The following is a 27,422-nucleotide window of genomic DNA, read 5'->3' as shown; positions in this document are numbered from 1 at the left end:
CAAAGATATAATGATGATTAAAATGTTTGTCTGTATGAATTCTTTTCAATAAATCATATTTACACTGACTTCTGATTAAGCGATTTCACCTGTTTTCTCTGTAGTAAGTTTTCATTTGGTTAATTAACATAAGTGTACATCTGGTTCTGTGCATTTTTTATTTTTCCTTTTTTTCCGGTCATTTTATCCTTTCCGGTATTTAGTGTATGTATTTACTGGCCGGGATCCGGGACGCCCGGGATCCGGGATCGTATAAGATATGGAGGAAAATCCTAATGAACTTTATTTGTGTTGATTGTTGTCGTAATGAAAGGCCATTAAACGTTAATTTTTTTATTGTATATAATGAACGTTAAATTAATTTAACTTAGAATATAGATATATTTAGAGCTATTTATTAACAAACTTAAAATGCGGAAATCATAATAGTTATAATTATATGCCTAATTAATTGGAAAAATCAAAGACTATTTTCTTGAATTGGTCAAATCCCGGGATCCCTGTATGTTTTAAAACGATCCCAGCTTTTCTGAAAACTATATACTTGAACTTGCCAATCCGTGAGATCTATTTACATTTTAATACGATCCCGGCTTTTCTGAAAATTATATTCTTGAACTGGTCAATTCCCGGGATCCCTATATGTTTTAATAGGATCCCGGCTTATCTTAAAAACATCTTCTTAGACTGGTCAATTTCTGGGATCCCTATATTTTTTAATAGGATCCCGGCTTTTCTGGCTGAATTGATTGACAACTTGTGTTTACTTTAGGACTTGTGCCTCTCATTCCAATACTAAATAACATACATGTATTACAACTTAATTTTGTATAAAGAGACATCTTTATGAAATCTACCTATCTAACATTTTGTGGTCAAGGTCAACAGGCCATATAGTAAATGTGCATAGACATAGGTTCTTCAATCTGTTTACATGCACCTTCATATATACTCATACTCATACTCATCTTGGTTAAACTGAGAGAACTTTATATGTCACTTTCAGTCAATGAGTTTAAGATTTTGAATTTACTGGCCCGAATTCCAGTTTTGAATTTATTCTACTAAATAATTAACAAAATTTTCTTAAATTTACACTGGCCTGAACTTATATACACTGGCCATCGGGCACCGGGCCAGTGTTGACTTCACTTTTATTTTGTTGTTCGCTGAAGTCTCTTCAGCTAACAGAACTGTCATTTTTACATTTAAACACACCCCTTGAAAAAAATTACGAAGCGAGTCGCTACTAGCTTTTTTAAAAGCTAACCTTGTATTGACTATACGTCAAATTATCTTTGCATATTTAAAGTGAGACCGCCTACGATGTATGACACGATTCAACTCTAGGTAAATATAAACATATAAAAGTTATCTTTTAAATAAGATGTGCAGTAACTGTTTGATTTCTTTATAATGATAAAATCAGTATTGTTTTTTTACGGAAACATACCGGTTTTCAAATCGGTCATTGACTGCTAACATACAACATGCGATATTTCAAAAAAAGAATTTAAAAGAAGAAGTACTGTAGTAGTCCAACTAATTGTACTACGCGTTGAAATATTGTGCTATTTTGTTTAAGAGCAATGTCTCCCTTTTGTATCAGCAGAACCCAGGACAAAATATCTCAGAATCTAGCTTTTGAACGTCAAAAACTTTGGGGGGGGGGGGGGGGGGCCCCTTTAAGTTACAAAAAAAAAGAAGGGAAAAATCCCTAAATATTTTTGGGAGTAAACCCGGTTACGATCTGCCATTTTTTGTTTTTTCAAAAGGTGGGGGAAACAAAAAGGGAAATTAAAACGAAATTTATTGTTTTGAAAGGAAATGGTTGGTTGCGATTCGGTCACTACTTCGAAACACAGTTCAGAAAGGCCGAAATAAAACTCTTCTATTAAAAAAAAATATTACGGTTTCAACAGAAACATTAAAGCATCCTATGCTCATGTTTTCTTTATTCAGTTACCAGCAAATAAAATACCACTTTTTTCTCTGTTTTATCACAGCGATATCAGTTGTGTTCGTGTAATAATTTGGTTAGCTTGTCAATTTAATCATCAGTGTTCGGATTTACTGCTAGACATCAGCCAACATTTCCTTTCCATTATATGATTATATAATTACGCCATTTCAGCTCTTCCGTTTCACTCCCAGCAGCAGATTTACTGTTAAAGTTCATTCTGAGTAAAAATTTAACAAGACATTTTCTCCTCCGTTGTTATTATTCCCTTTTTTGAATGAGAACAGTAATTAAATCAGCACGGGTTTAAATCAAGAGAAGAAAAAGTTGACAGCTGTTATAATTATTACTTTATTTTAGTTTGCTTTAAGCCATCCTATAGTTTGCTTTTTCAATTTGGCTGTGAACGGAAAATTCATTATAGAAGTATTGATTAGTTTTCACTGTTACCAGTTTTATATGATAAAGTGATATTAGACATCAGCGTATCTGTGTGCGCAGGCAAAGATAGCTTTACAGCGCGGCGAGTCATTGAAGTTGCTCGCGCTGCTAGCGAAAGGAAACTACTTGCTGCAATTTACAGGCTATTTACAGTTTAAATTACGTCTGCTTGTACATGCCTTAAATTGTGTATTCACAAATTACACATTAAATGAATTATCTGGAATTGATAACGGGATTGATCTGAAAAGTCGGTATGTATTTTTTGTATATTTAGAGTATAACAAAACAATAACTCGTGTGAATTATAGCGTAGAAATTAAATTGTTCAAGCGTAGAAGAGACAGATGCTCTCTGTAATGATAGGGAAAATAGATAAAATATTGATTCTCATATAAACAATAAGCTATTTATTTTAGTGAAACAGAAATTTGTCTGGTTGCGTGAGCTTTCAATGCCGATATTTTTATGTTAAAATCGTTACTGGTTGTTTCTGTATTACTTTTGTATATGACTTTCAACTACATGTATTAGTAACTTAAATATATCAAATCAGGGTCTTTCAAATAGAAATGTGTGTGTGTGTTTTTCTGTTCTTCTTATTCTAAAAAGTAAACATATTAACTGAATCAACTACTTTCAATTGCAAAAGGGTTGTAAATGTTTGTTTAATGAACAAGAAGCATACGTTACGTATCTTTCCAAATAAGGAATACGTCGTTCTTGAAGAGGGTTTAATAAGATTGAGAAAAGAACTTGATAAAACTACATATCTGAAGATATTCCTAATATATAATTAATTATGTTTACACCACATATACGTATGTTAGATTGTATGGTATTGTAATAATGGAAAGGAGAATGCCGATAGACATGTTGTCTCTGCTATGAAGTCATATGTATTTAAACATATATATTTCCCGAATATACATATAGATACCATTGCCCTGACACTAGTTCTCAACCAATACATTAACAATATACGATTTATTAATAACATACAAGTAAAATAATATAGTAAAAGAAACGGATTAGAACGGAAAACATAGTCACCTTGCGTTATCACTGGAAAAGATACTATAAGTGAAGTGAAACAAATATAGCAAAAGACTTCTTAAGGTGAACATATAGAGCGCTAGTGCATTGCGTTGTCTAATAAACATTTTGTATTTCATTAATAGAATATGAAATGTAAATGTGAAAGATTTCTTTTGTTGCTCGTAAATGAAAATAAAGTATAATTAATTTACTTAGAAAATAAACAAGAACATTTGTGAGTTTAATGACATCTTTACACGTCATTTTAATAAACATCCAGTGACCGGTTTTATTAATTCCGGAAAAGTTAAGGACGGATACGGTAATTAAACAATTCCTTAATATGTTATCTCCCCTGAGTACTCGACTTTGCAGACGATTGCAGTATGCCTGCATTTTATGAATTCTTTAAATAAAAGTCGTGTACACATTCATTCTGAAAAGAAACTTGGTAGGTAATGAAATAAACTTATCTATAATGTTCTAGTAAGATCTACTATCATTTTCTCTGAACGTTCGTAAATGGATGGCAAAACATGCATGACATTGCATCACCTGGTCATTGGCCTGGCAATGCCTTGACCCCTCTCAAGATGTCGATGGAACTTGTATACATGTATATAAGAAACAAAAAACAAAATGGAACGAACGTTATAAGACGCTGTGGTCTATTCCAGGATATAGCCAATTGTTCATAACATTTGATCATTTAGAAATTTATTGTTTTATGCATATCAGTAACACATCATTATTTTAAAGAAATTCTTGAGAGAAAGCAGTCTATTTTTCCTATATAAGGAAAAAAGCCCTGCAGAAGGAGTAAGCAAAACAAGTGGCACTGACTCGAAGATTTAGTCTATTATATTATGTTGTAAAAACAATGATAATTTCATTTTTAAGCAAAATTATAATCATGCTTTATTAATAAATTGTAGGATAACATGTTAATTATTAAAAGAATAGAAATTTATCATTTATTTGTCCAACCCTACATACATTGATATAAAATTATAAAGCAAGTAATCCATAATAGTTTGTTTAAATAGTTTAAATCATAGAAAATTTTCATTTGAAATTCTTCTGCCAAAGAAATTTACAAAAAAAAATAAAAAAATATTAAATATTCATGAAGAATCAGGGTGCTTATTTTACTGTTTCCATCTTCAAATATTTCCTGTTTCCTCAAATATGATTAGTAATTACTCTCAAATGTTTAAAGTGACAAAAGAAGAATCAGTTACAAAAGACAATAGAGAATTTTAACTGTAATTTAGAATTATAAATTACTGATACAACAAAAACAGGGACAAAAAGAGTGGAAGACAATGGAAACTTGTTTTATTCTTAAATGAATGTTTTCTCTGTGTTGCTTGACAAGATGTCTAGTGAGTAGTATCTTGAATGTAAGAATCAAAGAATAAAAAAAGGCCAGAGCTTTTTGTTTTCTGTATAACATGGGCCTTATAAAAGACCCTATCAGTTAAAAGATGTGGGTTGTATCATGTAAATTGACATTCGCAATTGAGCTGATTGCGCATTTCTTCTTTCAAAAATGTCAGGAAAATGAGTTCTTCACAATTTGCTTTGTCTTTCATAATTAAAAAAACAAAACAACAAAAAGCAACCATTAGGCTAATTTAAGTCACATAGTGAAAGCACAACCAAAATTTATAATGTGATATTTATCAAACCTAATTGTGTGGTTAAAATCTGTTATTTTTATATTTTTTGCTAAAATTTGTTGGCATTTGGAATCTTTTATTAACATATTACATATGGTTTTATGCCAGTACTGTCAGATCTGTTTAAAATTGAAATGAAAATTTGCAGGTTTCATTATTTTAAGCTTTAAAGAGGCCTTAAAATATACAACAACAAAAAAGAAACAACCAAATTTTGTTATTTATTTTCTGCTTGAAGGAAACAAACAATAACTTAACCTTTTATGAACACATTTTGCAAGTTTTTGTTAACTTAAAACTACCAAGTTTAGTATTATGATATACACATTGATTACATCCAGTGACTTTTCTAACTAAATTTGCCCATTGCCAAATAAATTTAAAAAAATATAACCATCAACTTGAATAAACTTCAAAATTATCATGAAAAGTCACCTAATATAGAAGTTTACAATAGGCGTTACATTCGTTACAATCGGCAACGGTTGCATGCTGATCTTCCATCTGACTTTTGGGTTAATCACCAAAACTATTGGGGAAATTTTTTTTCTCAAACATCAAATTTTTTTAGTAAAATTAAAATTTATTTTTAAACCCTTTGGGTTCTACTTTTTAAAAGAAATTTTCTAGCATAGATGGCCTTTGGTGGCGTTAAATATTCATGGATGCATCACATGATTTAATTTGCTATAGATTTATGGGAGATTTTTTGTGAAAAATTTAAATTAAATTTTGCCCTTTTAGGATTTTGGCTGCCCATGGGGTTTTATTACTTTTTTTATTTAAACAGACATTTATTTTATACAGGGATGGGGGGAATTTTGCAAAAATAATAATTTTGTTTAAAGAATTTTTCCCTTTCAGGCTTTACAGGTTCCTTTCATTAATCATATAATGGTAGCATGTATATAATATTGACTTATTTAGATACAACTGGTTATCAATTGCATTAAAACTTGTGGGTGACTTGAGATATATTGAAGTTGATTTTTGATATTTAATTATAGTAGATAAAAATGGCATCCTTTGTAATCCAGTAGACATTTTCACAAAAAATCTTACGATTTATCTTAAGTTTTTCACTTACGATAATCGTAAGTTAAATCTTAAGTCATTTTCACAAAGCCACCCGTAAGTTAAAATTTTATCTTAAGATAAAAAATTCACTTACGATAAATCTTACGACAAAAACATCCCTAGCAACGTTCATTTGATAGTGATGTGCATGCTCTATATTTGATTCCGGTTTTAAAATCAAGTAATCAAGAGCTTGAAATATCTATTGTACACAATTAAATTCAATACTTGAACAAAAAAAAAATGATTCAAACTGATGTAATGTATATCTTGATTGAAGATAATTATATTTATCTAAAAAATTCAGAAAGAAGGTCTACAATGTTATTAATAAATAAAAAGGTACCATTAGTACATGCTGGCAATGAAATCGAACTCACCAATTGTACAAATTATAAGTTTTCAATAATACTACAGCATAGTTCACATTTAAACTATTCATAACCCTCTCCATCGTGACGTCATCAAGACATGACGTCACAAATGTTTATGTTGAAAAATAATTATACCATAATTTGTGTTATTTAAAGCATACTGTTTGCTTAATATATACTTGTCCTCCAATTTTTTGTTTGTTTTTATTCAGTGTAGGTAAAAGATACATGATATTTTACCCTAAAGAGAGAAAAAATTACACTTACGAACGGGGAACACCTATCGTAAAGTTACGACAGATTTTGCACTTAAGATTTTCTTAAGATTTTTTGTGAAAAGGAGATTTATTGTAAGATTTCTCTTACGATAAAAAATTGTCGTAAGATTTTTTGTGAAAATGTCTGCAGGCTGTTTACCATATACAAGTCAAATATAGTACCAGTATATCATCATAAATATATGGAATACATACCGTTGGTTCAGATGATGAAAAAAGGTAGAGAGATTTATATTACTTAAGGCTTAATATGACTATAGATTGCTTGACTATACTAGTACTACTAGTAGCTTATAGTATAATTATATAGATATTGAATACATAAAGAAATTCTCACAAAAATTAATTATGTATTTGAATCTTTATTTATGTTTTTCCTGTTAAATCTTTTTTTATACAGAAAAATGCATTCAATTGTAATGGGTGGTATTTATTGTATTGTTGTTAATACTAGAATTTTCATACTAGTATTAATAAAATATTTATTTTAAGCTAATTGGCCAAATCTAAAGTGATGTAGATAGAAGAAAATCTCTTAATCACTGAAAACATAAAAAGTACAAGAAACAAGTGCTTAAACTTGTTAAAATATTTAGATTTTTTTCTCTCTCTTAGGAAAGCTGTTCTTATCATCAGATGCTTTGAAACTCTTTAATATCTTGCTCAGTGTTAATAGAAATTGTCTGCGATAATATTTAACATGTTTTTTATACAGGAAAAGAAATCAGAAATCTTGATATCAAAGAATAAAAAAAATCTTTCTACCTTTCAGCACGTACAGGCGGTACAGCTGTATCGAACAATTTCAAACAGATGATGAAGAAGTGCTTGATGCAATGTGGTTATATTTGTTAATTTTTTTACATTTTAGTTAAAACATTTTCACACCAAGCCCGTGATGCTAAATGAGCATTTAATGTTTACAGATTTACATAATCATGCCTCGAAACATCTTCAAGTAATAACGTTTATTTATAGATTCCATGGAGCAACTTGATAGGAAATTTTCTTTAAATATTTTGGCATGAAGTTTTGCAGAAAAAAAAGAAAGGTGCGATGGTTTGGTTCATTATCTTTAATGACACTCGGTAGGCTCTTGTTGTAAATGTTTATTTGAAACATTGTTTTGATCAAATATGCGATAAGTCTAGTTGTTTACTTTACTTTCTAAAATGATTGGAAATTCCTTTGCAGTTTTTCTTTCCAATTAGTTCAAAAACATTTTAAAATTTGCTTGGAATTCGGCTTTGGAAGGCTTTCAACTTTCACTATACGATGATATTTGCAGTCTGAAGGTATGTTCCATAAATAATAAATCAAGTTGTGTGAAATCATTTAACTTTCTTGAAAATGTAACATCTTGTTTTTGCGTTTATAACTACTGCTTTCTCGAGACTTTAAATGAAAAAGAGTATGAAAAGAATGGCAGTGTTTACGTTGAATCAAAATATTTGCTGTCATACTTTCTTGTTAAAAAATGCTTTTTAAACAGTAATAAATTCAAAACAAAATGTCTTAGTTGACTGCCATGTAGAAATGCTATACATGAAAAAAATAAGCTATTTCTTTAACTAAAATTAAGACCTTTTTTGTATGTTTTTTCGGAAAAAAAATTTTTGCGGAAAAAAATACACATTTAAAAATGCTCTTAAATTTTGAAATTGGATTTTTGGGTTTGAAAATTTTTTTTGGGAACTTCCTTTTCAAAGAAAAATAAAATTTTTCTTGAAAAAGGGAAATAAATTTTCAGTAAAATGGTTCCCCAAATGTCATAAAAGTCACAACTCCCAAAATGTTGCTATCAAGAAACTGTAACAAATTGCTCCCCCCTTTGATATATACTGAATTAAAACACCCCACCCCAAATTCCTCACTGTTTCGTGTAAACATCAAATTTTTTAAAATTAAAAGAAAATTAAAGAGTGCCAGGTATGAAAAAATTTAAATTAAATTTCTGCCCCTTTGATGCAAGTTTAATACTGTAAAAAAAAATTTAAAACGCATTAATTTTAAACCATTATTTCCTACTTATAACACCAAAATATTCTCTGAAGTGCTAATTATTAAAAATTTCCCCGATTTCTTTTTTATGAAAGGGGGGTTTAAATTAAAAAGGAAAAAAAAAAAAATTCGAAAATTTTTTTTACTGTTTTCCCACACTTTTTTTTCCAAAATGGTTTTTTCCCGTTTCAAACAATTCATTTACTAGCTTATTGTAATAAATAGCTGCAAAGTTAATGTATTGGCTTTTTCATTTTCTTAGCAGTTATGCAAGTTTCATGCTAAGTTCAGGTTATATACTCATATGGTTGTTTGAATGAAAATTAATTGAAAAGGGGGAAAAACTGGATTGAGGCTACTTTGGAAAATATTTCATCAGTATATTATAAAGCAGGTGTACAGGGATTATTAATTAACTTTTTTTTTGTTCCAGTTGGAATAAAGATTGCACTTTATTTAAATGTTCAGTTAAAGGCTGTGCAAAGAATTTAATTGATTTTAAGACATAATACATAAATTATGAAACTATAGTTAATTTGTTTTTGTTATGTCAGTTTACAGGAAATTTGTATCTTATTTCAAGATTTTGTTCCATTGGAAGGAAACGATCTTTCTATATAAATGTCATTTATGGAAAGTTTAGAAAATATAGATATGCAGGTATTCAAAAAATACTCAGGTATTCAAAACTTGAAACAAAATAGTTCATAATCATTTTTGTCAATTATTGAATGATTATAATTGTGTAATTATAGTATAGACTGGTGAATTTATTTTATTCTTGGCAAGTCTTATTATTTTATATCAAGCTGTTGAAATTTTTTTGATTTTATCATATGAATATTTATGTGACATGTGTTACTTTCAAATTAAAATGAGCCGCGTCACGACAAAACCAACATAATGGGTTTGCGACCAGCATGGATCCAGACCAGCCTGCGCATTCGCGCAGTCTGATCAGGATCCATGCTGTTTCACTTACAGACCCTATAAACAAGTAGAGGAAACTGATAGCGAACAGCATGGATCCTGATCAGACTGCGCGGACACCATATGAAAATTTACTTGTATATAACCTAGCCTGCTTAAATGTACTATAAAAGTTGAACATCAGTATTTCATTTAGTTTTGTAGGATTTTTCCCCATTTTGTCTCAGCCATTCATCAAGATTCTTAATAATTTGCATGATTTCTTTTATACCATATAATTTTCTAAAGTATTGGCCATTGAGAGGAAAAACACCTGCTTGAAAAATACTTTATTTATTGTCAAATCTGATAATTTTATACAGTTTGATTCCTTATACATGTAAATGTCCTTCCCTTGTTGTTCAAAATTATAATGAACCTACTAATTTACATAATGTTATTTTAATCCTTAGTCTTAAAATAACACTTAGACAGTTACAAAGTTTGATTTTATTGACCTGTCAATTATGAATACATTATAGCAATCATTTAAATATTTGATACGGCTTCAGTTCAGTACGTATAGTTTACTAGAAAATAATATGGGATATATAACTAGTGTTTTGAAAAGTCATACCAGCTTAATGTATTGATTGTCATCACATCCACAACAGCACAACTTTTGTGATTGCCCTATATATGAAAGGGAAATTATTAAAATATATAAGTACGGACTGAATACCTATCAGTGCAGACCTTAATTAGGTGGCATGGATTCTATTAGGGTGTCACGGTTAGCAAAAATGTTAACCATTTAAATGGTGCCTTTTTAAAAACCTGTTTGAAAATTTTTAATTTGGGCCCTTTTCTAAAAGAAAATCTTTTGGGTTTTTTTAAAAATTTAAAATATTTTTTAAATTTATATAAAAATTTTTTTGTAGTAACATTACAAAAAATATTCTGTTATGGAGTAACTATTGTCCAATTCAAACCGTACCGTATAAGATAAAATAGCCTGCAATCAGGAAAAATTAAATTTAAAAACAAAATGTCATATCTAATAATGACATAAAGAAACAAATGTAGTGTAAAAGCTTAGACTTTGGTTACCCATTACTGAAAGTTCTAACCGGTTTTAGGCAAAAAACCGAATGTCCCTGTTTAAATGGATAAATGTGACACCCCAAGACTCTATAATCTGTTTGTGACGGCATGCTAAAGGTAAAGGGCTACATCTGCTTTATATTGTTTTAATTATTTTTATTTTTTTTTGTAAACATACTCAATATGTTTAAATTTGCCTGTATTATGTTTTTCTTATCACCAGGAATAGTTATAATGCAAATGAATCCAGTTGAAAACTTAAGAAAAAAGAAGGAATTGGAATGAATCGTCACAAAAATTATATTCTGGAATTCAGTCTATAAATGAAAGTGAAGTTTAATTACTTCTTATTTGTGTGCGTTTCTTAGAAAAGTTTGTTATTTTATTGAGGAAGAGACAGGCTTTATTGATCGTGGATCACTTTATGTTTTACTCTTAAATTAGTAAGCACAGGTGTTGTTTATATACAGTGCTCGTTAGGACAATTTATTGAGACAATACAGTTTTGAACACATACGAAAATCTTATATTCAAAAGAACATATCACCTTATTCTAAGAACAAAACACTGACATTTTATGATTTTCATAAATTTAAGTGATCTTTAAGTACCAGGCATTTATGTCATACCATAAACATTAAGATTTTGAGTTGTTTGTAACTTCAACTATGAGGTTAGTTCTGGCTTCCAAAACTTTATAAGCAGCTATTTAACATTTTTGTTTTTCATCTGTTGCGGCATGTCATGTCATAGTATATAAACGGGTACGCTGAAGACCTTAAGCTACTATGAGGTTAAAGTGTGTGAAATCTTAAGTTTAACTTTGGGGGGTGTTGTTTAGTGTTACAGTGCTATCCTTGGTGTTGCAATGCTCTCCTAAGAAGTAGTTACTGATAAAATGGTCAGCAGCTATTGACCATGTTAAATAGAAAATTCTTTTAAAAAATTATCACTAGCCAGTGGCTCATCTAAAATGTTAACTGGCTACTTTAACTTAAGGCAACTTAAAGTCTGCATTTTTTAAAAAATTTTCCTTAAAAATAATTTTTTTTATTTGTTTGAAAGATGGATACAAGGGTAAGGGTTAAAATTTATAGAGAGCACCTGGTCCCAACTGGCATGCACATTTTGTTTTTGTAAGATGAGCAATTTTTTTATGCAAAGATTGTTTTTAAATTGATAAAGTTTGCATAGAAGTGCTCTGTATTCCAAAAAGTATTTCATCTTTGAAATACCAGTAGATATGGCATGCTCAAGGTTTGATAAAACAACACATTTTAGATATTGTATATCTATGGATGCAAATAATTCAGGGTGCCTTCTAATCTTGTTGATGATAAATAACAGGATTTTGAACATGAATTTAAATTATCTCCTTTTCAAGGATAAGATATTATTTTACAAATTTTATAAATTCCACAGTTTAAGATTATAAATGTTAAACGACAAACGGCTGAATCAGGATTGATTTTGTGTAATATACAGTACATAAAATTACACATGTACAAAAAAAACTTTTGAACTTATGAAAAGTGCAAATCCTCCATAATACAGAGTCTGACATTAATTACTCAGTGACATGCTCCAGAACTTGGAACTTGACAGTTGTGACCTGTTTCTCCCAAGTCCAAACAAACATTTACTGTTACAATTTAGTAAAAATATTGATAATAAATAAAACATTTTGACCACTTGATTTAGCACAGTTATATACCATGAAGTTAAAACAGTAAAAGTTTATTTGTATCCAGGATTAGATGGGAAAACCCACATTTGCCTAGTTCCGGATAACATCTATTAAACAATGAAGTAACTTAATTTACTAAACTTACTGTCATAGTAATGATGCCAATTTTAAGTTAGTTTAGTTTATACAAATTTATATTAGTTTGATTGTGTTGGAAGTATTAAAGCTTATTGAAACACACTCAAATTCGTTCCTGGAACCAACCAGTACTCAAGCAAGGAATGCAAAGTTTCTTGCTCAAGGAAACAAAGGCTTGCCCCTGACAGGGTTTGAACCAACGCTGATAGCAATCCTTAGATTGCTTAAGTTTGAAGCGTCAACCTCTCAGCCATGCCGCCATTGTTATCTAGTTATAAGATACTGGTATCACATTAGGCATATTAGGGTCATACTAATACTTTACTTAAGAGATTGCAAGAAAATCGTTTTTAATGATATTAAGGGCAAAATGATATGCAAGTAAGGGAAAATTTTACTCACTGAGAAAAAAAAAATGTGGGCATTAAAGTGGGACAATGATGTGCCACGGTATTCTTGGCACTTCCTTTATCACATAAATTCTGTCTCATCAGTTAAAAAAAAAAAGAGGAAAGAAATTTTTTGTACAATTTAGAACATGAAAATTAGCAATATCATGATCAATAACAAGTTTTTAATTAAAGGTAATAAAAACTTGATGGTGATGTTGCATTGCTATAAAAATGACAGAAATTATAATGTTCAGAGAGAAAAAAAATAATGAAAAAAAAAATTGTAAAAAATGTATTCATTTTGTTCCTTTTTGTGTGTGTGCATGACTTGTAACAAAAATGTGTATTGCAATAAGTCCATAAGCTGTTTTAAAAAAGTCTGTTTTATTCATGCACCTGAGTTAATTGACACCTTGGCATCCCACCCTGAACTTACAGTCACTTTGACTTTTGTATTATCAGAAGATATGACGGTAAATTGCCAGCCCCCTACAATGTCAACAAGTATTACCCTGCAAAATTTAGCTCCTGCACTTCAAATCTAAGACATATCTCCCCCATTACATGCCGAAACAAAACCACCAAATGCAGCAGGCATTGCGGGGGACAGAAATTTAAAACTCATTCTTTCTTAAACTAGATTGGTGCAAAGTAGTAAGGGATATTCTATAGTAACATAAGATAAATCCTTTGAACCAGTTATATGAATCTTTTTAACTGGTTCAGGTAAATTGCCAGGCTGGGTTTGCTGTTAATTTCCTGATAATAATGTAAATATTAGTTTTTAAAGTAATATTTATATAGTATTTACTTATTTCAGATGTGAAATATTTGTTTTGTTATCTATATTTCATCTTAAACCCAGTCAGTAATCTTATTATAGCAGGTGTAAATCATAATTTTTGTTTATTAGTTCTAGTAAATGGATTCCAGATATATTTTTAATTAAGGAAGACTTAACGTAAGCTTCTTAAGATAAACCTCCCAAGCCTGTTTCCAATTTGCACAGTTTTATGTGTGGAAGTTTTAAATGTTTTGGCATTTAGAAACAAAAAACATATAAATATTGATTTTCTAGGAACCAGAAAAAAAATGTGCATTAGTTATAGACTTGACATTTCATAACTTTCTGTATTGAAGACAAGATTCTTGAAGAAGAATGATATTGTAAATAAATAATTTAATCTTTTAATTTCATGTAAATATTTTTTACCTCTTATAATTATACACTATACAGGTTATATAGACTCACAAAAATGTATTCATCATTAGAATTGGATCGGCTTACTTTTAATGTTTTTTGTCTTTATATCCCAAAAAATTGATGATAATGGACAATTCTAAAAATGGAAGCTGGACAAGTCCATTTAAGCATGTACTTTAAAGAATAAAACTTTAATAGTTTATTGTCCAAGAAATATTTATAATTCTGCAATTGTAGCTTCTATACGAAATGAATTATTTGTTATTTATCTGTTTTTCATCATACTTAATAGACACAGTATACAGTTGGTTGCCCTAGAAATGTTATTTTCAACAAAAATATATTCATCAGAGAATAACTTGAAGGCATAATCAGTCAAACTGCTCGTCTTCCATGTCTTCAATACATCTTCTGGAGTTCTTAAAACTTTTCCATTTTCTACTTACAGCCAGACAACAGCTGAAGGCAGAGGGAACGGAGAAAACATACAACTGTCGGGATGTTAACTCCACATACATGTGACATTATTGACTAGAACTTCAAGAGGAAATTCAATCAGTAGCTGACATAGGAAACGTAAATTTGACGAATCGCTTTGACAGGGAGACATATTGCTCGAACAGTACCGAGGAAAAAAACAATGGAGTTAAAACTAGGAAGTGTTATGTTATTATTGTCGTGTAGTCTTCAGCAGTCACTCTGGGGAATTTTAGCGTCAGTACCACAAACTACTGCGAATAAATGTAAAAATAAAATCAGGTAGGTTCATTCTTATTTAATTTGCTTGATTTTCAAGTTATATTAATCAAAAAGTCCCACATCTAAGTAGTAGTAATTATTCATTCAAAGTACTATAGATTTAAAAGAAACTATATTTTTGTTCAAAATACTCATTTAACTCAATTTCATTCATTATCCGAATTTAAATTAAGATGTACGGTATCAGTTTTTAATTTTAAATTGTGACATGATCCAAGACAGTCAAGGGCTATAACTCTACTGTTAATAGTTCAATTGTACCAAAGAAATTAAATTGTCTACTATAGCATATCAAATGGTACTTAAAAGGTTATGTCAGGTGTTTTGTTTTCATTCAAATGAAAAAAACAACAAAAAACTATGATTTAAATAAATCAAGGTTCTAAAGATAATAAAAAAGGTTGTTAAATTTAAGTTTAAGAATTTTACATATTTTGTATTTAAAATTTCAAAATACAACTTTGTCTTATTTAGACAAAATAATTAATTGACAAACTTTTATCCTGAATAAAAATTTTAAAACATGAAATTTTAGAAACAGCTGAAAATTTTAAAGTAAGAGCATTATTTACAGTGAAGGACATTGCATGTATGGCTCAGTGAACTCTTAAAGCAGTGTGCTTAGTTTCACCAGGGATGTAATTGTCCTTATTGCCCAGGTTGTCCAACAGCCTGTAACACTGACAAATACGATTTTTTCCAGAATTTACTTTATAATTTATATCATACAAACAAGTAAAAAAATGAATTCGATAAAATGGACAATTTATTCAAAATCAGATTTAGACATCCCTGTATCACTTAAGAGATCAGTGTTACCAAAAATTAATAAATAATTAAAACTTAATCAGTCACAAATGCTATGGCTATTGTGTATCAAATTAAACAAAAAATAATTCAATCCTTACTCAAAAAAATACCATTTCACAGAAATGGGAGAGATAATTAAATGAATAACAAAAACATTGACTTGACAGAATGATGTGTGTGGCTTCTGAAATCAATAAAAAAAAGGAATTTACATCAGTGTGATAAATCATTGTGTAAAATAATGAAAAAATTGCTACATGCTACAAGCAGATTGTTACTTTTTATCTTGTTGTATTTTTGTGGTAGTCAATCATTGTTACTGTATCAAGTTGAAAAAAGTTTTGTGAGTGGTAGTGTTATATCTATGACATTTCTGTGATGATTGTCTTATTTTAATCTGAGTAAAGACAATTTGTTATTTTGAATTGTAAAGGAAGTCAGAATCATGCTTAAGAGGTCAAAATCTGCCCTGTTCACCCGCCAAAATGCGCTTAAAGACGTCTTATTCATCTTTTTACAATTTATTCATTAATGAGTGAAAAAGGTAAAAATCAACAAAAAAAAGGGATATTTGAAAAATGTAAAAATAGACGAAAGAAGAGATATTTGATCATGATTTGTGCAAGTGTCTAGAGGTATTGCTTCAACACTGTAGTGAGTTAAATCCTCAATAGTCAAATTCTTCTTACTTAACTTTAATGCTTAGCACTGATAATGAAAATGTATAAGTGACATTTACTTTTTACCCATTGACTAAGTAACATATAAGAAACTGTACCTTCTCTATATTATTTCAAAGTGATAAGAAATAGAAGCAAATCATTTGAAATATTGTTGCCAAAATCTGTCTCTTTCAATAGAATATGGAATTTCACTCAACATAGCAGCACACAAAAAAAATCTGGAGACAGAACCAGTAAAAAAGATATTCAAATGTTTCAAATTCCGACATGCAGGGTTTTTATCAGTTGAAAATACAGAGTAATTTGTTTGTGAAACTAATTCCATCTGAAATTCAATAAATCATACATCCTCTGCTTTTGTTCACTTTCAATAAAAAAGAGTATTCTTTTCACCATGCTGATATGGTTGGAAATAAACATTTTTATTGGCAGACTTTTCTATTTAAAATTTTATCTTCGGCTCCGATCCTGTAGTGAAAGAAAATCTAATAAACATAACATTATATCGAAGAAAATGTAAGTAAATTTTCCTCTGTGTGTGTGTGCTATTCTACCTGCAGTGAAAGGGGTACATTCTTTATAGTCAGAGTTGTAATTACAGTCAAGGAATACAAAATTGATAAGAAAAAAAAAAATGATTAGAAATACTAGAAGAATTATTCCAATAAAAGAATTCTTGAATGTCACGTTTTTCACCCCCAAAATAATTTCTAATAAAATTCACATTTTTGATAAAAATTCTTACAACAGAACATTGATTTATTCATTTTTTGATCATTTCAAGAGTATAATTTTTTTGTATCTAGATATTTTTTCAGTATTTAGGGATCATGACCCATACCCTTGGGAAATGGAAATTTTCATGGTATTTTGTTCAAAATTGCATGTGGGTGGTGTTTTACATTTCCTAGAAACTAAGAAATATGAAAACATTTTTCTTGTCTGTAGGGGAAAAAATCTTACTTATTTTACAAATTAGTTCATCTTTTACAAAATTGTTTTATTATTGTAGGTATTGTTAAGACAAATTGTAAACTGGGCCAGAAAAAAAACCCCATTATTTAATGTATTCACTGCAGGAGGGATCTATTTTCAAAGCATTTTTGAGAAAAGAATAATTAGCAATATCTGTGAATAGCAAAAAAACCTTTTTATTTACTATTTTGGGGAATCATACTGTTATAAATAAATTTGATTTTATTAAAAGAGAGTCCACAAAACTGTTGAACCAAATTACAATCTGCACTTTTATAGAAAACAATGGGATATTAAAGGACCTTAACCTTGCATAAACTTCTCAGTGACCTTAGCCTCTTGGTTTTGGAAAATTATCGCTATGGGAAGTAAAAAAGCTGACCAGTGTAAGTTCAGATTTTTTGGAAAACTGCATAATTTTAACAAAAATTTTGATTGGGAAAAGACCTTTTATAGGCCTCTGTTATATAAGGTGAAAAATCACTGTCAAAGGACCATTTATCTCAATTTACATGCTACATGCATACTCATTTTCAAGGAAAACAAGACATCTTTTTCCCCTCTATCTCTCTCTGTTATATTATTACAATAATCCCCATTACATTGGCTTCCCAGTGACCAGACATGCTCCCATGACAAGAAATTTATATTTCATATATCAATATTTCTGTCCTATTACACTATTGATCACAATATTGGTTAAACAATTGTGCTCTGACAGATTCTATTACCTTTGTCTCCGTTGTATTTCCTGCTAAAAAGTCCGAACTCATCACTAATAAACCATTCGAAATGCAATACATATCATATTATTGATATGGTTAACAATGGTTTTTCTGAATATTTATATTTATTTTGCATTGATTTTTGACAGGAAACCTCGACTCTTCTCTTGATGAAGGAGTTAAAAGTTTTCTGTAGCAATAATTTTATTGGATGATTGATATTTGGAATTCCTAGCATATGGATTTTCTTCTTTTATGTAATATGTGTATAATATTTTCAATGTCTTTGAAGGTTTTGCATGAACCGGAACTTTGTCAAGTACTGTACTTCCTGTCATCATTTTGACATCATATGATAATATCATATTAAAATATTCTTTTATCTCTGAATATATTGTATAACTTCTGTACACTGTTTAAAGAAAAATCTATTTCATTTTCAAATTTTTTTCTGACCTAAGTCTTTCTTACACTTCGTCAGATACTTTAAAGGAGTGATGGGGAGAAAAGTTTGTATAATATATTTCAGAATATGAATATATTATTACAATTTGTGATGATGCTAATTCAAAAATTTAATCTAAACCGTGAGTTAGTAATAATAATGTAGCTTTTGTTTTAAACTTATAGATTATAAAGGGTCATGGTAGTGCTGTTCTGTAACCTTTGTGCTTTGTATGTTTGTAAATCAATAGATACGGAAGATATATAATTATGTTGTTTTGGTTTGTCTGTCTGTCTGTTTTTGTGTAAAAAAACTAACCTTGACCAAATCATACAAGTCCTTCTATCCAAAGCCTCCAAATTTCTCATTTGAACGAGCAGTACCTGTCAGACCCTGGCCTTACAGGCAAAAGGTTAAAGGTCAAGGTCACCATCGAATCGTTTGATGATCGTTGAGCATAATAGGCTTGTAATTATGTCATTATGATGTTGCTGAGTGCTTTCAATATAACATAACCATTACATACTGTGTTTCTTTATATTATACACAACTTTTGGAAATTTCAAATTATAACACAGCTTCTATCCATCAAGTGCAAAAAAAAACAATCAAGGTATTATAATAATTAGCTCAGAGTTGGTGCATGCAACTTAATAATGTAGTAAAATGATGGAAATCAAAATTTTAACGCATTTTTTTGTTAGGAGAGAAGAGTTTGTTTAACATAACACATCTAATTACAGACAATTACCGTCATTTCAAAACTTGTGTACAGTAACTTTAATTAAGGTGGAAAAAAAATTTAACTGCATTTTATCATTGACAATAACCAGCTCTCTGCGCAGATCATAAAATTCCGGGTAATCATTTTCCTTTCTTTTTTTTTTGGCTCTCTGTAAATTGCTTGGATACATCCAATCAATGCAATGGAGTTGAGTGGTCTATTTAAGAGATTGCCTTCATCACTTAACTAACATGTCACTGTTAAATTGGCCAGATTGAAGTAGTTTCAATTTGATGTGAGACAGGCCAGTTCGATGATTAGGAAAAAATCAACTCCCATCTATTATAAGAGCACTTCAATTTCCAGCCCTGTAGACTTATTTTGTCTTGGATGATTAAATTTCTGTGGGGTTACTGTACGTATGTAGCTTATAAATAATTTATGAAAGATATCTATGCACTTAAAGTCTTCTTTTCCCATTTTGCTGAAAGAATTGAATAAGGTTTTCCAGTATATACTCTTATTTGAAATATGAAGTATATATAAATACTTTGTTGTCATACTTTTGTATCATTATTCATCATAAACTTTTTCCTATGCAAGACTATAAATAGAGGTTATTGAATGAGTGTAAGTTCAATACTAAATTTATTGAACAAGTTGAATAAAATTATTATAATATTATACGAATCGAGCCTCTAACTTTATTCAACGTCTTAATGCTATGTTAATATAACACAAATGATGTTACATCAAAATATATGCATGGTCATGCATACTATTTTTATGGAGTCGCAAAAGGCACGGGTGTGAAAATATATGAGACGAAAAAAAGTCAGTTTCATACCATTCTCAGTATCAGTATTAGGACATTATTTATTTACCAGTGCTATATTAGATAAATTTAATTCAATCAAAATCAAGTTTATTGGCAAAATAATTAATAATAAAATATTGATAGTCATCTCATGTTTATTAGAAAATAATAACAAATAAACAATAAATATTACATAGTAACAGTTAACTAATTAAGACTGATTGAATTGATTAGTAAATGGATTTTTTTTTAGTAAGAAAGGTTACTTAAGCAGGGCTTTTTTGTTTTCCTGCTCTATATAGCAAGAGCCATTTAAGGGTGGCTTCTCCCATGGGAGAATTCTTTGAAATTATCATTATGCAATTTTCCAATAAAATTCAATTTACACAGATTTTTTTCTTTCCCTTTTGCAAAAAATGATGGGTTATTTTCTCCATATTTAAGAAGGCTCAGGGCCTCGAAACCCCTACCTTTGAATAAAAAAACCTTAAAGGGCTATCCAATATATAAAGTTAATCTAGCATCTTCAATATCTCTTTAAGTTTGACAACCTTTAATATCTCTTTGCACAAGAATTGACAAAATTAATGCCAAATATGTTATGATGTCACAATCGTCAGATTTTTAAAACGTCATTGGTGGTATTTCTTACTCAAATTTAAAATTGTCTAACTTGAAGAGATTCCCTTGGCAACAAAACCACTGCTAATTTCACAGACAGTTAATTGATTCTTTTAGTATTTTGTATATGCTAATTATTCTATATTTTTTTTTACTTAAACTCATAAATTTTACAAAGCAGAAATTATGTTTACACAAAGTGTTAAGATTTTATATAACTTTCCTTTGAAGAAGATAAAAATTCACCATATATATTTTATGACCATAATACTGTCTAAACCAATCTTTTTCTCCAGGTTTTACTGGAAACTATTCTTGGAAAATTGTAAATTTGCTAGAGAACACGTGAAACGATGGAAAACAAGTTTTAGAAGTAATATTTCATGCAATTCTGTGACAAGTTTGGCTGACAGAGAAAACTGTTCATTTAAAATTGTCTGACTTTTTTATAGCTTCTTGCTGGGCTGGGATATAGTTTACTGGATTCTCTTGCATTTGGTCTGATTCAATCCAATCATTTTGTGGCAGCGTTATTCGCTTGATTTCCATTATATTACATATTTGTGTGTATATTTTAGGGGGAAAATTTGGTATGTTTAGATGAAGAAGCCTTATAAATACAGTCTTAAAAGTATTCAATGTAGGAAGAGTTAACTTTTAAATGTATCAGTAAAGATGGAAAGTGTGTATACACATGTACTGTAAAATCATTATTATTAGTGGGGCACGAATTTTCGTGGTTTTCGTGGGTAGGTCAATCCACAAATTTAAGATCCGACAAACTTTTATCCCAACAAATACTTCTTGCCCAGTCTCTGTTCTATATATTACAAACATGCGTCGGCTCTTTTCCGGCCGATATTTCATGAAATGGATGTAAATATAGACAGATAATCAGGTTAGTAACATATTAAATCCGTTTACAATATTTAAGAAACTTGAAAGAAAAATCGATTATAAATATGTCCTCAATTTACTGTCACAAATGTCGCATATACATACTTGATCGTTGTAGTTTACTAGGACTTGATTGTGTTAACAAGAATATTTGACATAATCGAGTAAATATGGTACCCAGGCAGTGCAATAATTAGCGCTAATCAAAATTGTCCGTTTGCTCTTATTTATTTAAAAAAAGTCTTTGACATTAATGTCGTAAGTACACAAAACTATAAAAAAAATACGATCGCTAAAACAGATTCATTGTACATAAATCTTTTGTCGTTTTTAAATGATCCAGTTTATATGAATTTTAATCTGTATTTGTGCGAATGCTATTCCGTAAACATCAAAGACGCCACCGCTTTTTACAAGATCCACATACTGTACCGAGATTAATGTATGTAAATTTACACAGTCGCTGTGACGTTGCGTGTAGTTACTGTCAAATATGTTAAGACCAATTCAGTGTGTAAACTTTTAAACTCGCTGGTTAAAACCTGTCAGGTGTCGTATAAATTATGCGATGTTTACATCGGCGAATAACATGGGCAGTGGAGGTGCATATCATGTCACATAAATGTGTTAATTGCAGTCAATTATCGGCAGTAACTGTGCTATATTAGAGTTATGCCCAGAGGCAAGGATTAAATTTATTGACAAGCGCTGTGTGACAAGTAAAGATATGTACATGTTGTAAGTAAAAATGTTCGGCGATTAAGTTTAAGATTACTTTGCATTAGGTTACTGAATTTTTTTTAACAAGAAAACGAAAATCCACGAATTTAAGAACCCACGAAAATGCCTTTTTTGATAAAACCACGAAATTTCAAGCCCACGAATATAAGTGAATTCGCAGTATATGATAGCACTATGATATATTAAAGGGGCTCAGCTGAGGATTTTTGGCATGACCGGACTGGAAATATTTTTTCCAAGATTTCTATACCATTGAAATGATGATCAAAAGTTACTGGTAAGGCCCATATCAATACTTTTGTGCAATATGTCAGATTATTCCTTCCAGAATGATGGTGCTTAATGTACAAAATAATCTAAAAATGAAAAGTTAAATGCTTTTTAATAGATTAATTCAGGCTACAAGAATCACAATGTATATTGATTTTTAAATCTAAGTCTAAGACTATTTCTTTATTATATATTTCATACTTTCTGTTTTATGCGCCTCAGTTAATAATATTATGTAATATTTCAAATTTTTGTGTTTTTAGGCTGTTGGACCTCAGTGGAGCCCCTTTAATAAAGACCGAGTTCAATACATCCTCTCCTCCTCTTCATCTTCATAAATGAAATTATAAGTGCAAAGAAATTGAAAGGCATTTCAATCTTCCTGATGTAACATCTGTATGCTACTTCAAAATCTTAAGTCGTAGTGATAGAAGAGAATTATTTTTTTTCGAACTTTCACATATCCGGCTTTTAATGTTCTCACCTGTTGAGAAAATTCAATAGAATTGAATCCTGTCAACTCACAATTTGCTAATTACTAATAATTTAGAAATGAAAATTTCAATACTCAGATGAAATTAATTTAATTTCCATAACCTTGGTTTATAATTAGAATAATGGGATGATGCAAGTCTAATGATATGATTTTATTATAGATCATAATAAATTATTAAGACTCAACATGAATTCATTAAAACAAATTATTTACATTGAATTAGTATTTAACAACCTTTTATAACAGCTTGTATTTGAGTTTTTTTCTGAAGACAGGAGTGATCACTTAGTATCAAGTACAAGCAGACATGGTTTAATGACATAACTTCAAACCACTTGTCCTCTACTGCTGTGGGTTCAAATCCTCACAGGGACATTTAATTCTTTCATGTGTGGAAGCTATCCAGCTAGATTATGGAACATCAGTGGTTCTACTTAAGCGCCTGTTTGTGGCTGAAATAAAGCACCTGAGGTCTTCCTTCACTAGTAAAGCAGGAAAGTTGCCATATGACCTAACTGTGTTATTGCGACGTAAAACCCAGCCAAAAAAACAAAAAATCTCCTGCACCATATTGATAACACTTCAGTTTGATTGTAAGTGATAGCAAGTTGTAATTCTGATTGTTTAAAACTTGAAGGTTTCTTGTCCTGCACCAAATTGAGAACACTTTCGATTCTTACTAATCTAATGTTCATGTGAGTTTTGAAACTTTCTTGTTGCTTGTAGTTCTGATTGTAGCTTCTCCATGTATGCTAAGTTCTAATTATTAAACGTTACAGCCTTTGTAAGAAAGGGATGCCATTTGGTACCCGATTTTATTTCCTCTCTGAATTGGATTATTATGTACAAAATTAGTTTTGCTTAAGTTTTTTGACCCCCTAAAAACTCAATCATTTTGATCTTATCACAAAATATAATAAAATTTTATGATATAGTGTTTTGGACGCTGGGAAATATAAAAGACCCCCAATTATGGTGCTCAGAGGTATTTATGAGTTATGATTGTTCTGTTGTATGGAGGAAAATAACCTATTTGCTGTCAAATATATATCTGGAATTGTCTGTTAATGATCAGGTCTTTATGCTGTAATAATATACTGTAAACTTACAAACTTTTAAAGTGGTGTTTATTTTCAACGATGACGAATGAAGAACTAGAATGATGTAACTATAAACAGTCTCTTTACAGTAAATACATTTTGTGTATAAAGGCGATGGGACATTTTAAGAATTAAGTTCTGCTCCAGATGTGAAGAAGATCCTTAGAATATGAAACAATCTGAAAAGGATTTTTGTATACACTACAATTATAACGATCTTTGATCATCATTATTTTAGATCATCAAAGCCATCTGATAGCCATTAACAATATAATCAATTCTATCAGGTTTTGCAGTCATACCAAGTGAACTGTCTCACCAGTATATTTAGAATTGCGTTAACAAAGAGTCAAAAATGATTAAATTAATGGCTTTTAAGAAATTTAACCCATAATATGCTGAATTTCTAAAATGGACTTGTCCAGCTTCCACTTTAATGGAACAGTTCATTATCAAATTTTGTGGATATCAAGATGAAATTTTGAAGTTAAAGTCTGCAGGCCAGCCAACAGTACGAAGAAGCTTTGTCATACTGCAGGAATTTGCAGGCTGGTCTCAGGCTCTAAACTGGTGGCAAAGGCTTATTACTTTCGTTTTCAGCAGGACAGTTTTAGAAATTTAGGACAGTTAAAAAAGTAACTGAATATTTTAACTCTTTATGAGGGATGACTTAGCCAATGCCACCTGATCAGATTTTATGTTATTGGGTTAGTCAATTTCAATACTTAATTTTGAAATAAAAGAATAATTTTAAATCGGAGGAGTTTCAATCTCAGCAAGTTAGCAAGGTTTAACAAGTTGTTCCAAGGTTGAATCACCTTGAGTTTGTTCATCTTTTTGAAAGTACAGATTTCTTTTTTTATGAACTTTGAATTAAAATTAATTTGCAGTTACTTTATGAGATATTATATTGGTGTTTGATATTTTGCTTGTGATATCCACCCTAAAAAAGCACATATCAAGTCATATATATTGAATTTTGAGTAAACAAAAAATCTAATGCCAAAATAAATTGTAATATATGGCATAAGTAGCACATAGAGAATAGTAATATATTATGTACAGTTACAGTTATGTCAGTAGAAATATGATAATTATCAAATTATGTAATAATGAATTACAACATGCTGAAATCAGTTCCACTACAGATAATTATGCTCGGAATGGTTTTGAACTAAATGTCAGAAGCAAGGTGGTATAAAGGTCGATCTTTTTTACGATTTCAGTTCAGAGGGTGCACCAACACAGAGAGTCCAAATGATCCGAAGGATACCAGCGCGATGCTCCGGGTGGGACGAGGCATGGTCCTGGATTTCAAGCAAAGATTGTAGAACTAAATACATGTAAGTAAACACTTCAGGGACTTTTCATTCATAACATTTCTATGGAATGTGAATTGCAGGCTTGTAAAGTTTTTGAAGGCAATATTTTCTTTGGTAAAAAGGACTTGGTGTACTCTGATGAAAAATATGGCTTAATGTATTCCAGCCAAATATTGCTTGTTTGAGTGGGGACAGTGTCACATGGTAACATTGTCTAAGAACATGAGCGCTGAAAAATCTTCGGAAAAAAAGGTGTACTTAAACTGGTTTTAATTTATTGAATGGAGTAGTCTTGTCTTCTTTTTTTTAAGACAAAAAATTGCAAAATTTGAAAGAAAGGAAAAAAAACTTTTGAGTGACTATTACTTTAAATACATTGAGGAATGTTGTTTAACATATTGTTACAACAACTTAAGAGAGACATTCAATATTGAATATTGACAAATATTTCCGAGAAGAATAAAAAAAAGCTCCAAAAAGTATTGTCCCTGTAAGAATCACATTAATCAACTCACAGAAAATAACAAAATCCTTATTACATTTCCCTATAGGTCTATCTGGTTGCATTTACTGTATAAAGTTTCCCATAATAGGAACAACCATGCCAAACAAATACAAAGCAGACTTTGTTTAAAGAGGTTTTTCGGAATTACATGTATTTTTCCCTGGGAGGCTATAAATATTTGTATTTGCTGATCCCAAAATAAAGCACCAATTACTGGCTAATCCAGAAGGCCGTAATTTCCATCAAATGGTCGTGTCAGTAATTATTAGGATAAGCTCTGACAATATTGATCTGTACTTGAATTTTTGGCTGCGTTCTATGAGTTCTATATAAATGGCGGCCTAGAGGCGTTCTTCATTGATAGGCGGCAAAGAGATCCCTGGTGACAAATTTCACCATTGATTTTTGGTAGGAGTATAGATTACATCCCAGTTCTCAACAAAGCATCCATTTTTTAAAAGGAAACATGTTCGGCTACTTTTGTTGTGGAAGCTGGAATAAAACATTATTCTCCGACAGTCATAAAGAAATCTGTTGCTCTCTTATAGTGAGCTAGTTTTTATGCCTTTCATATGCAGTGATAAATTGTCATAGCTAATTTTCTATACAAAATATATAATATATTGTTATCATTCAGTGTTTAAGTTGAACACATGCCTATGAAAAAAAGCAAACAAACATATAATATAACCTTAATTAAATGATCACCTTGCTTAAACAGCCAAATTTACTGTTTCTTTTGACTGGATGCTTAAGAAAGGTTGGTCTGTATTGTGTACCTAGGCTTTAAAAGCAAATGGGTTGAACCATCTTATGCATACTATCTTTATTAAGTCACTAAAATAACCAGAAATGTTTTATTATTGCACAAAATTTTATTGTTTCACAAAAAAGTACTCTTCTTCTCAACTCTGCTTTATTGAATGTGATACAGTAAGACCTGAAGATCAGCCTGAGGTTGATAAAGTCTTAATCTTGCAGGATTTGAACCTACTGAGGCAATGGGAAAGTGATCCTAAACCTGGGACCTTAACTTAAGACTAGTCAGTCTTTGCCCTACTTTTTTGTCAAACAAGAATAGCTAAATTTGTAAATTTCTGACAGGCTATTTTGCATGAACTGTCCTCAATAGCATTAAAATTATTTAAATGTTCATTGTAACATTGTGTCTTTTGGGATAAACTTAAACCGTCCAGAAATAGGTCAATGACTAAGTTAGCCAAAAGGTAACAAGACAAAAATTAAAG

At 30.2% G+C, this 27,422-nt stretch overlaps 1 long non-coding RNA gene across 1 annotated transcript; it reads left to right on the top strand.

Moving 5' to 3' along the window:
- The first annotated feature begins 2,429 nt into the window (after nucleotides 1-2,429).
- On the top strand, nucleotides 2,430-25,691 carry LOC132756207 (uncharacterized). The gene is made up of 3 exons (XR_009629302.1): nucleotides 2,430-2,655; nucleotides 14,734-15,044; nucleotides 25,575-25,691. It is a non-coding gene; the product is annotated as an uncharacterized LOC132756207 (long non-coding RNA).
- The last annotated feature ends 1,731 nt before the right edge of the window (nucleotides 25,692-27,422 follow it).

This window comes from Ruditapes philippinarum, unplaced genomic scaffold (assembly GCF_026571515.1).
Source record: "Ruditapes philippinarum isolate M1 unplaced genomic scaffold, ASM2657151v2 ctg1216_1_1_1_1, whole genome shotgun sequence".
Classification (NCBI taxonomy): domain Eukaryota; kingdom Metazoa; phylum Mollusca; class Bivalvia; order Venerida; family Veneridae; genus Ruditapes; species Ruditapes philippinarum.
The sequence above is the reverse complement of the archived record's forward strand: the minus strand, read 5'-3'. Positions and strand labels throughout refer to the sequence as shown.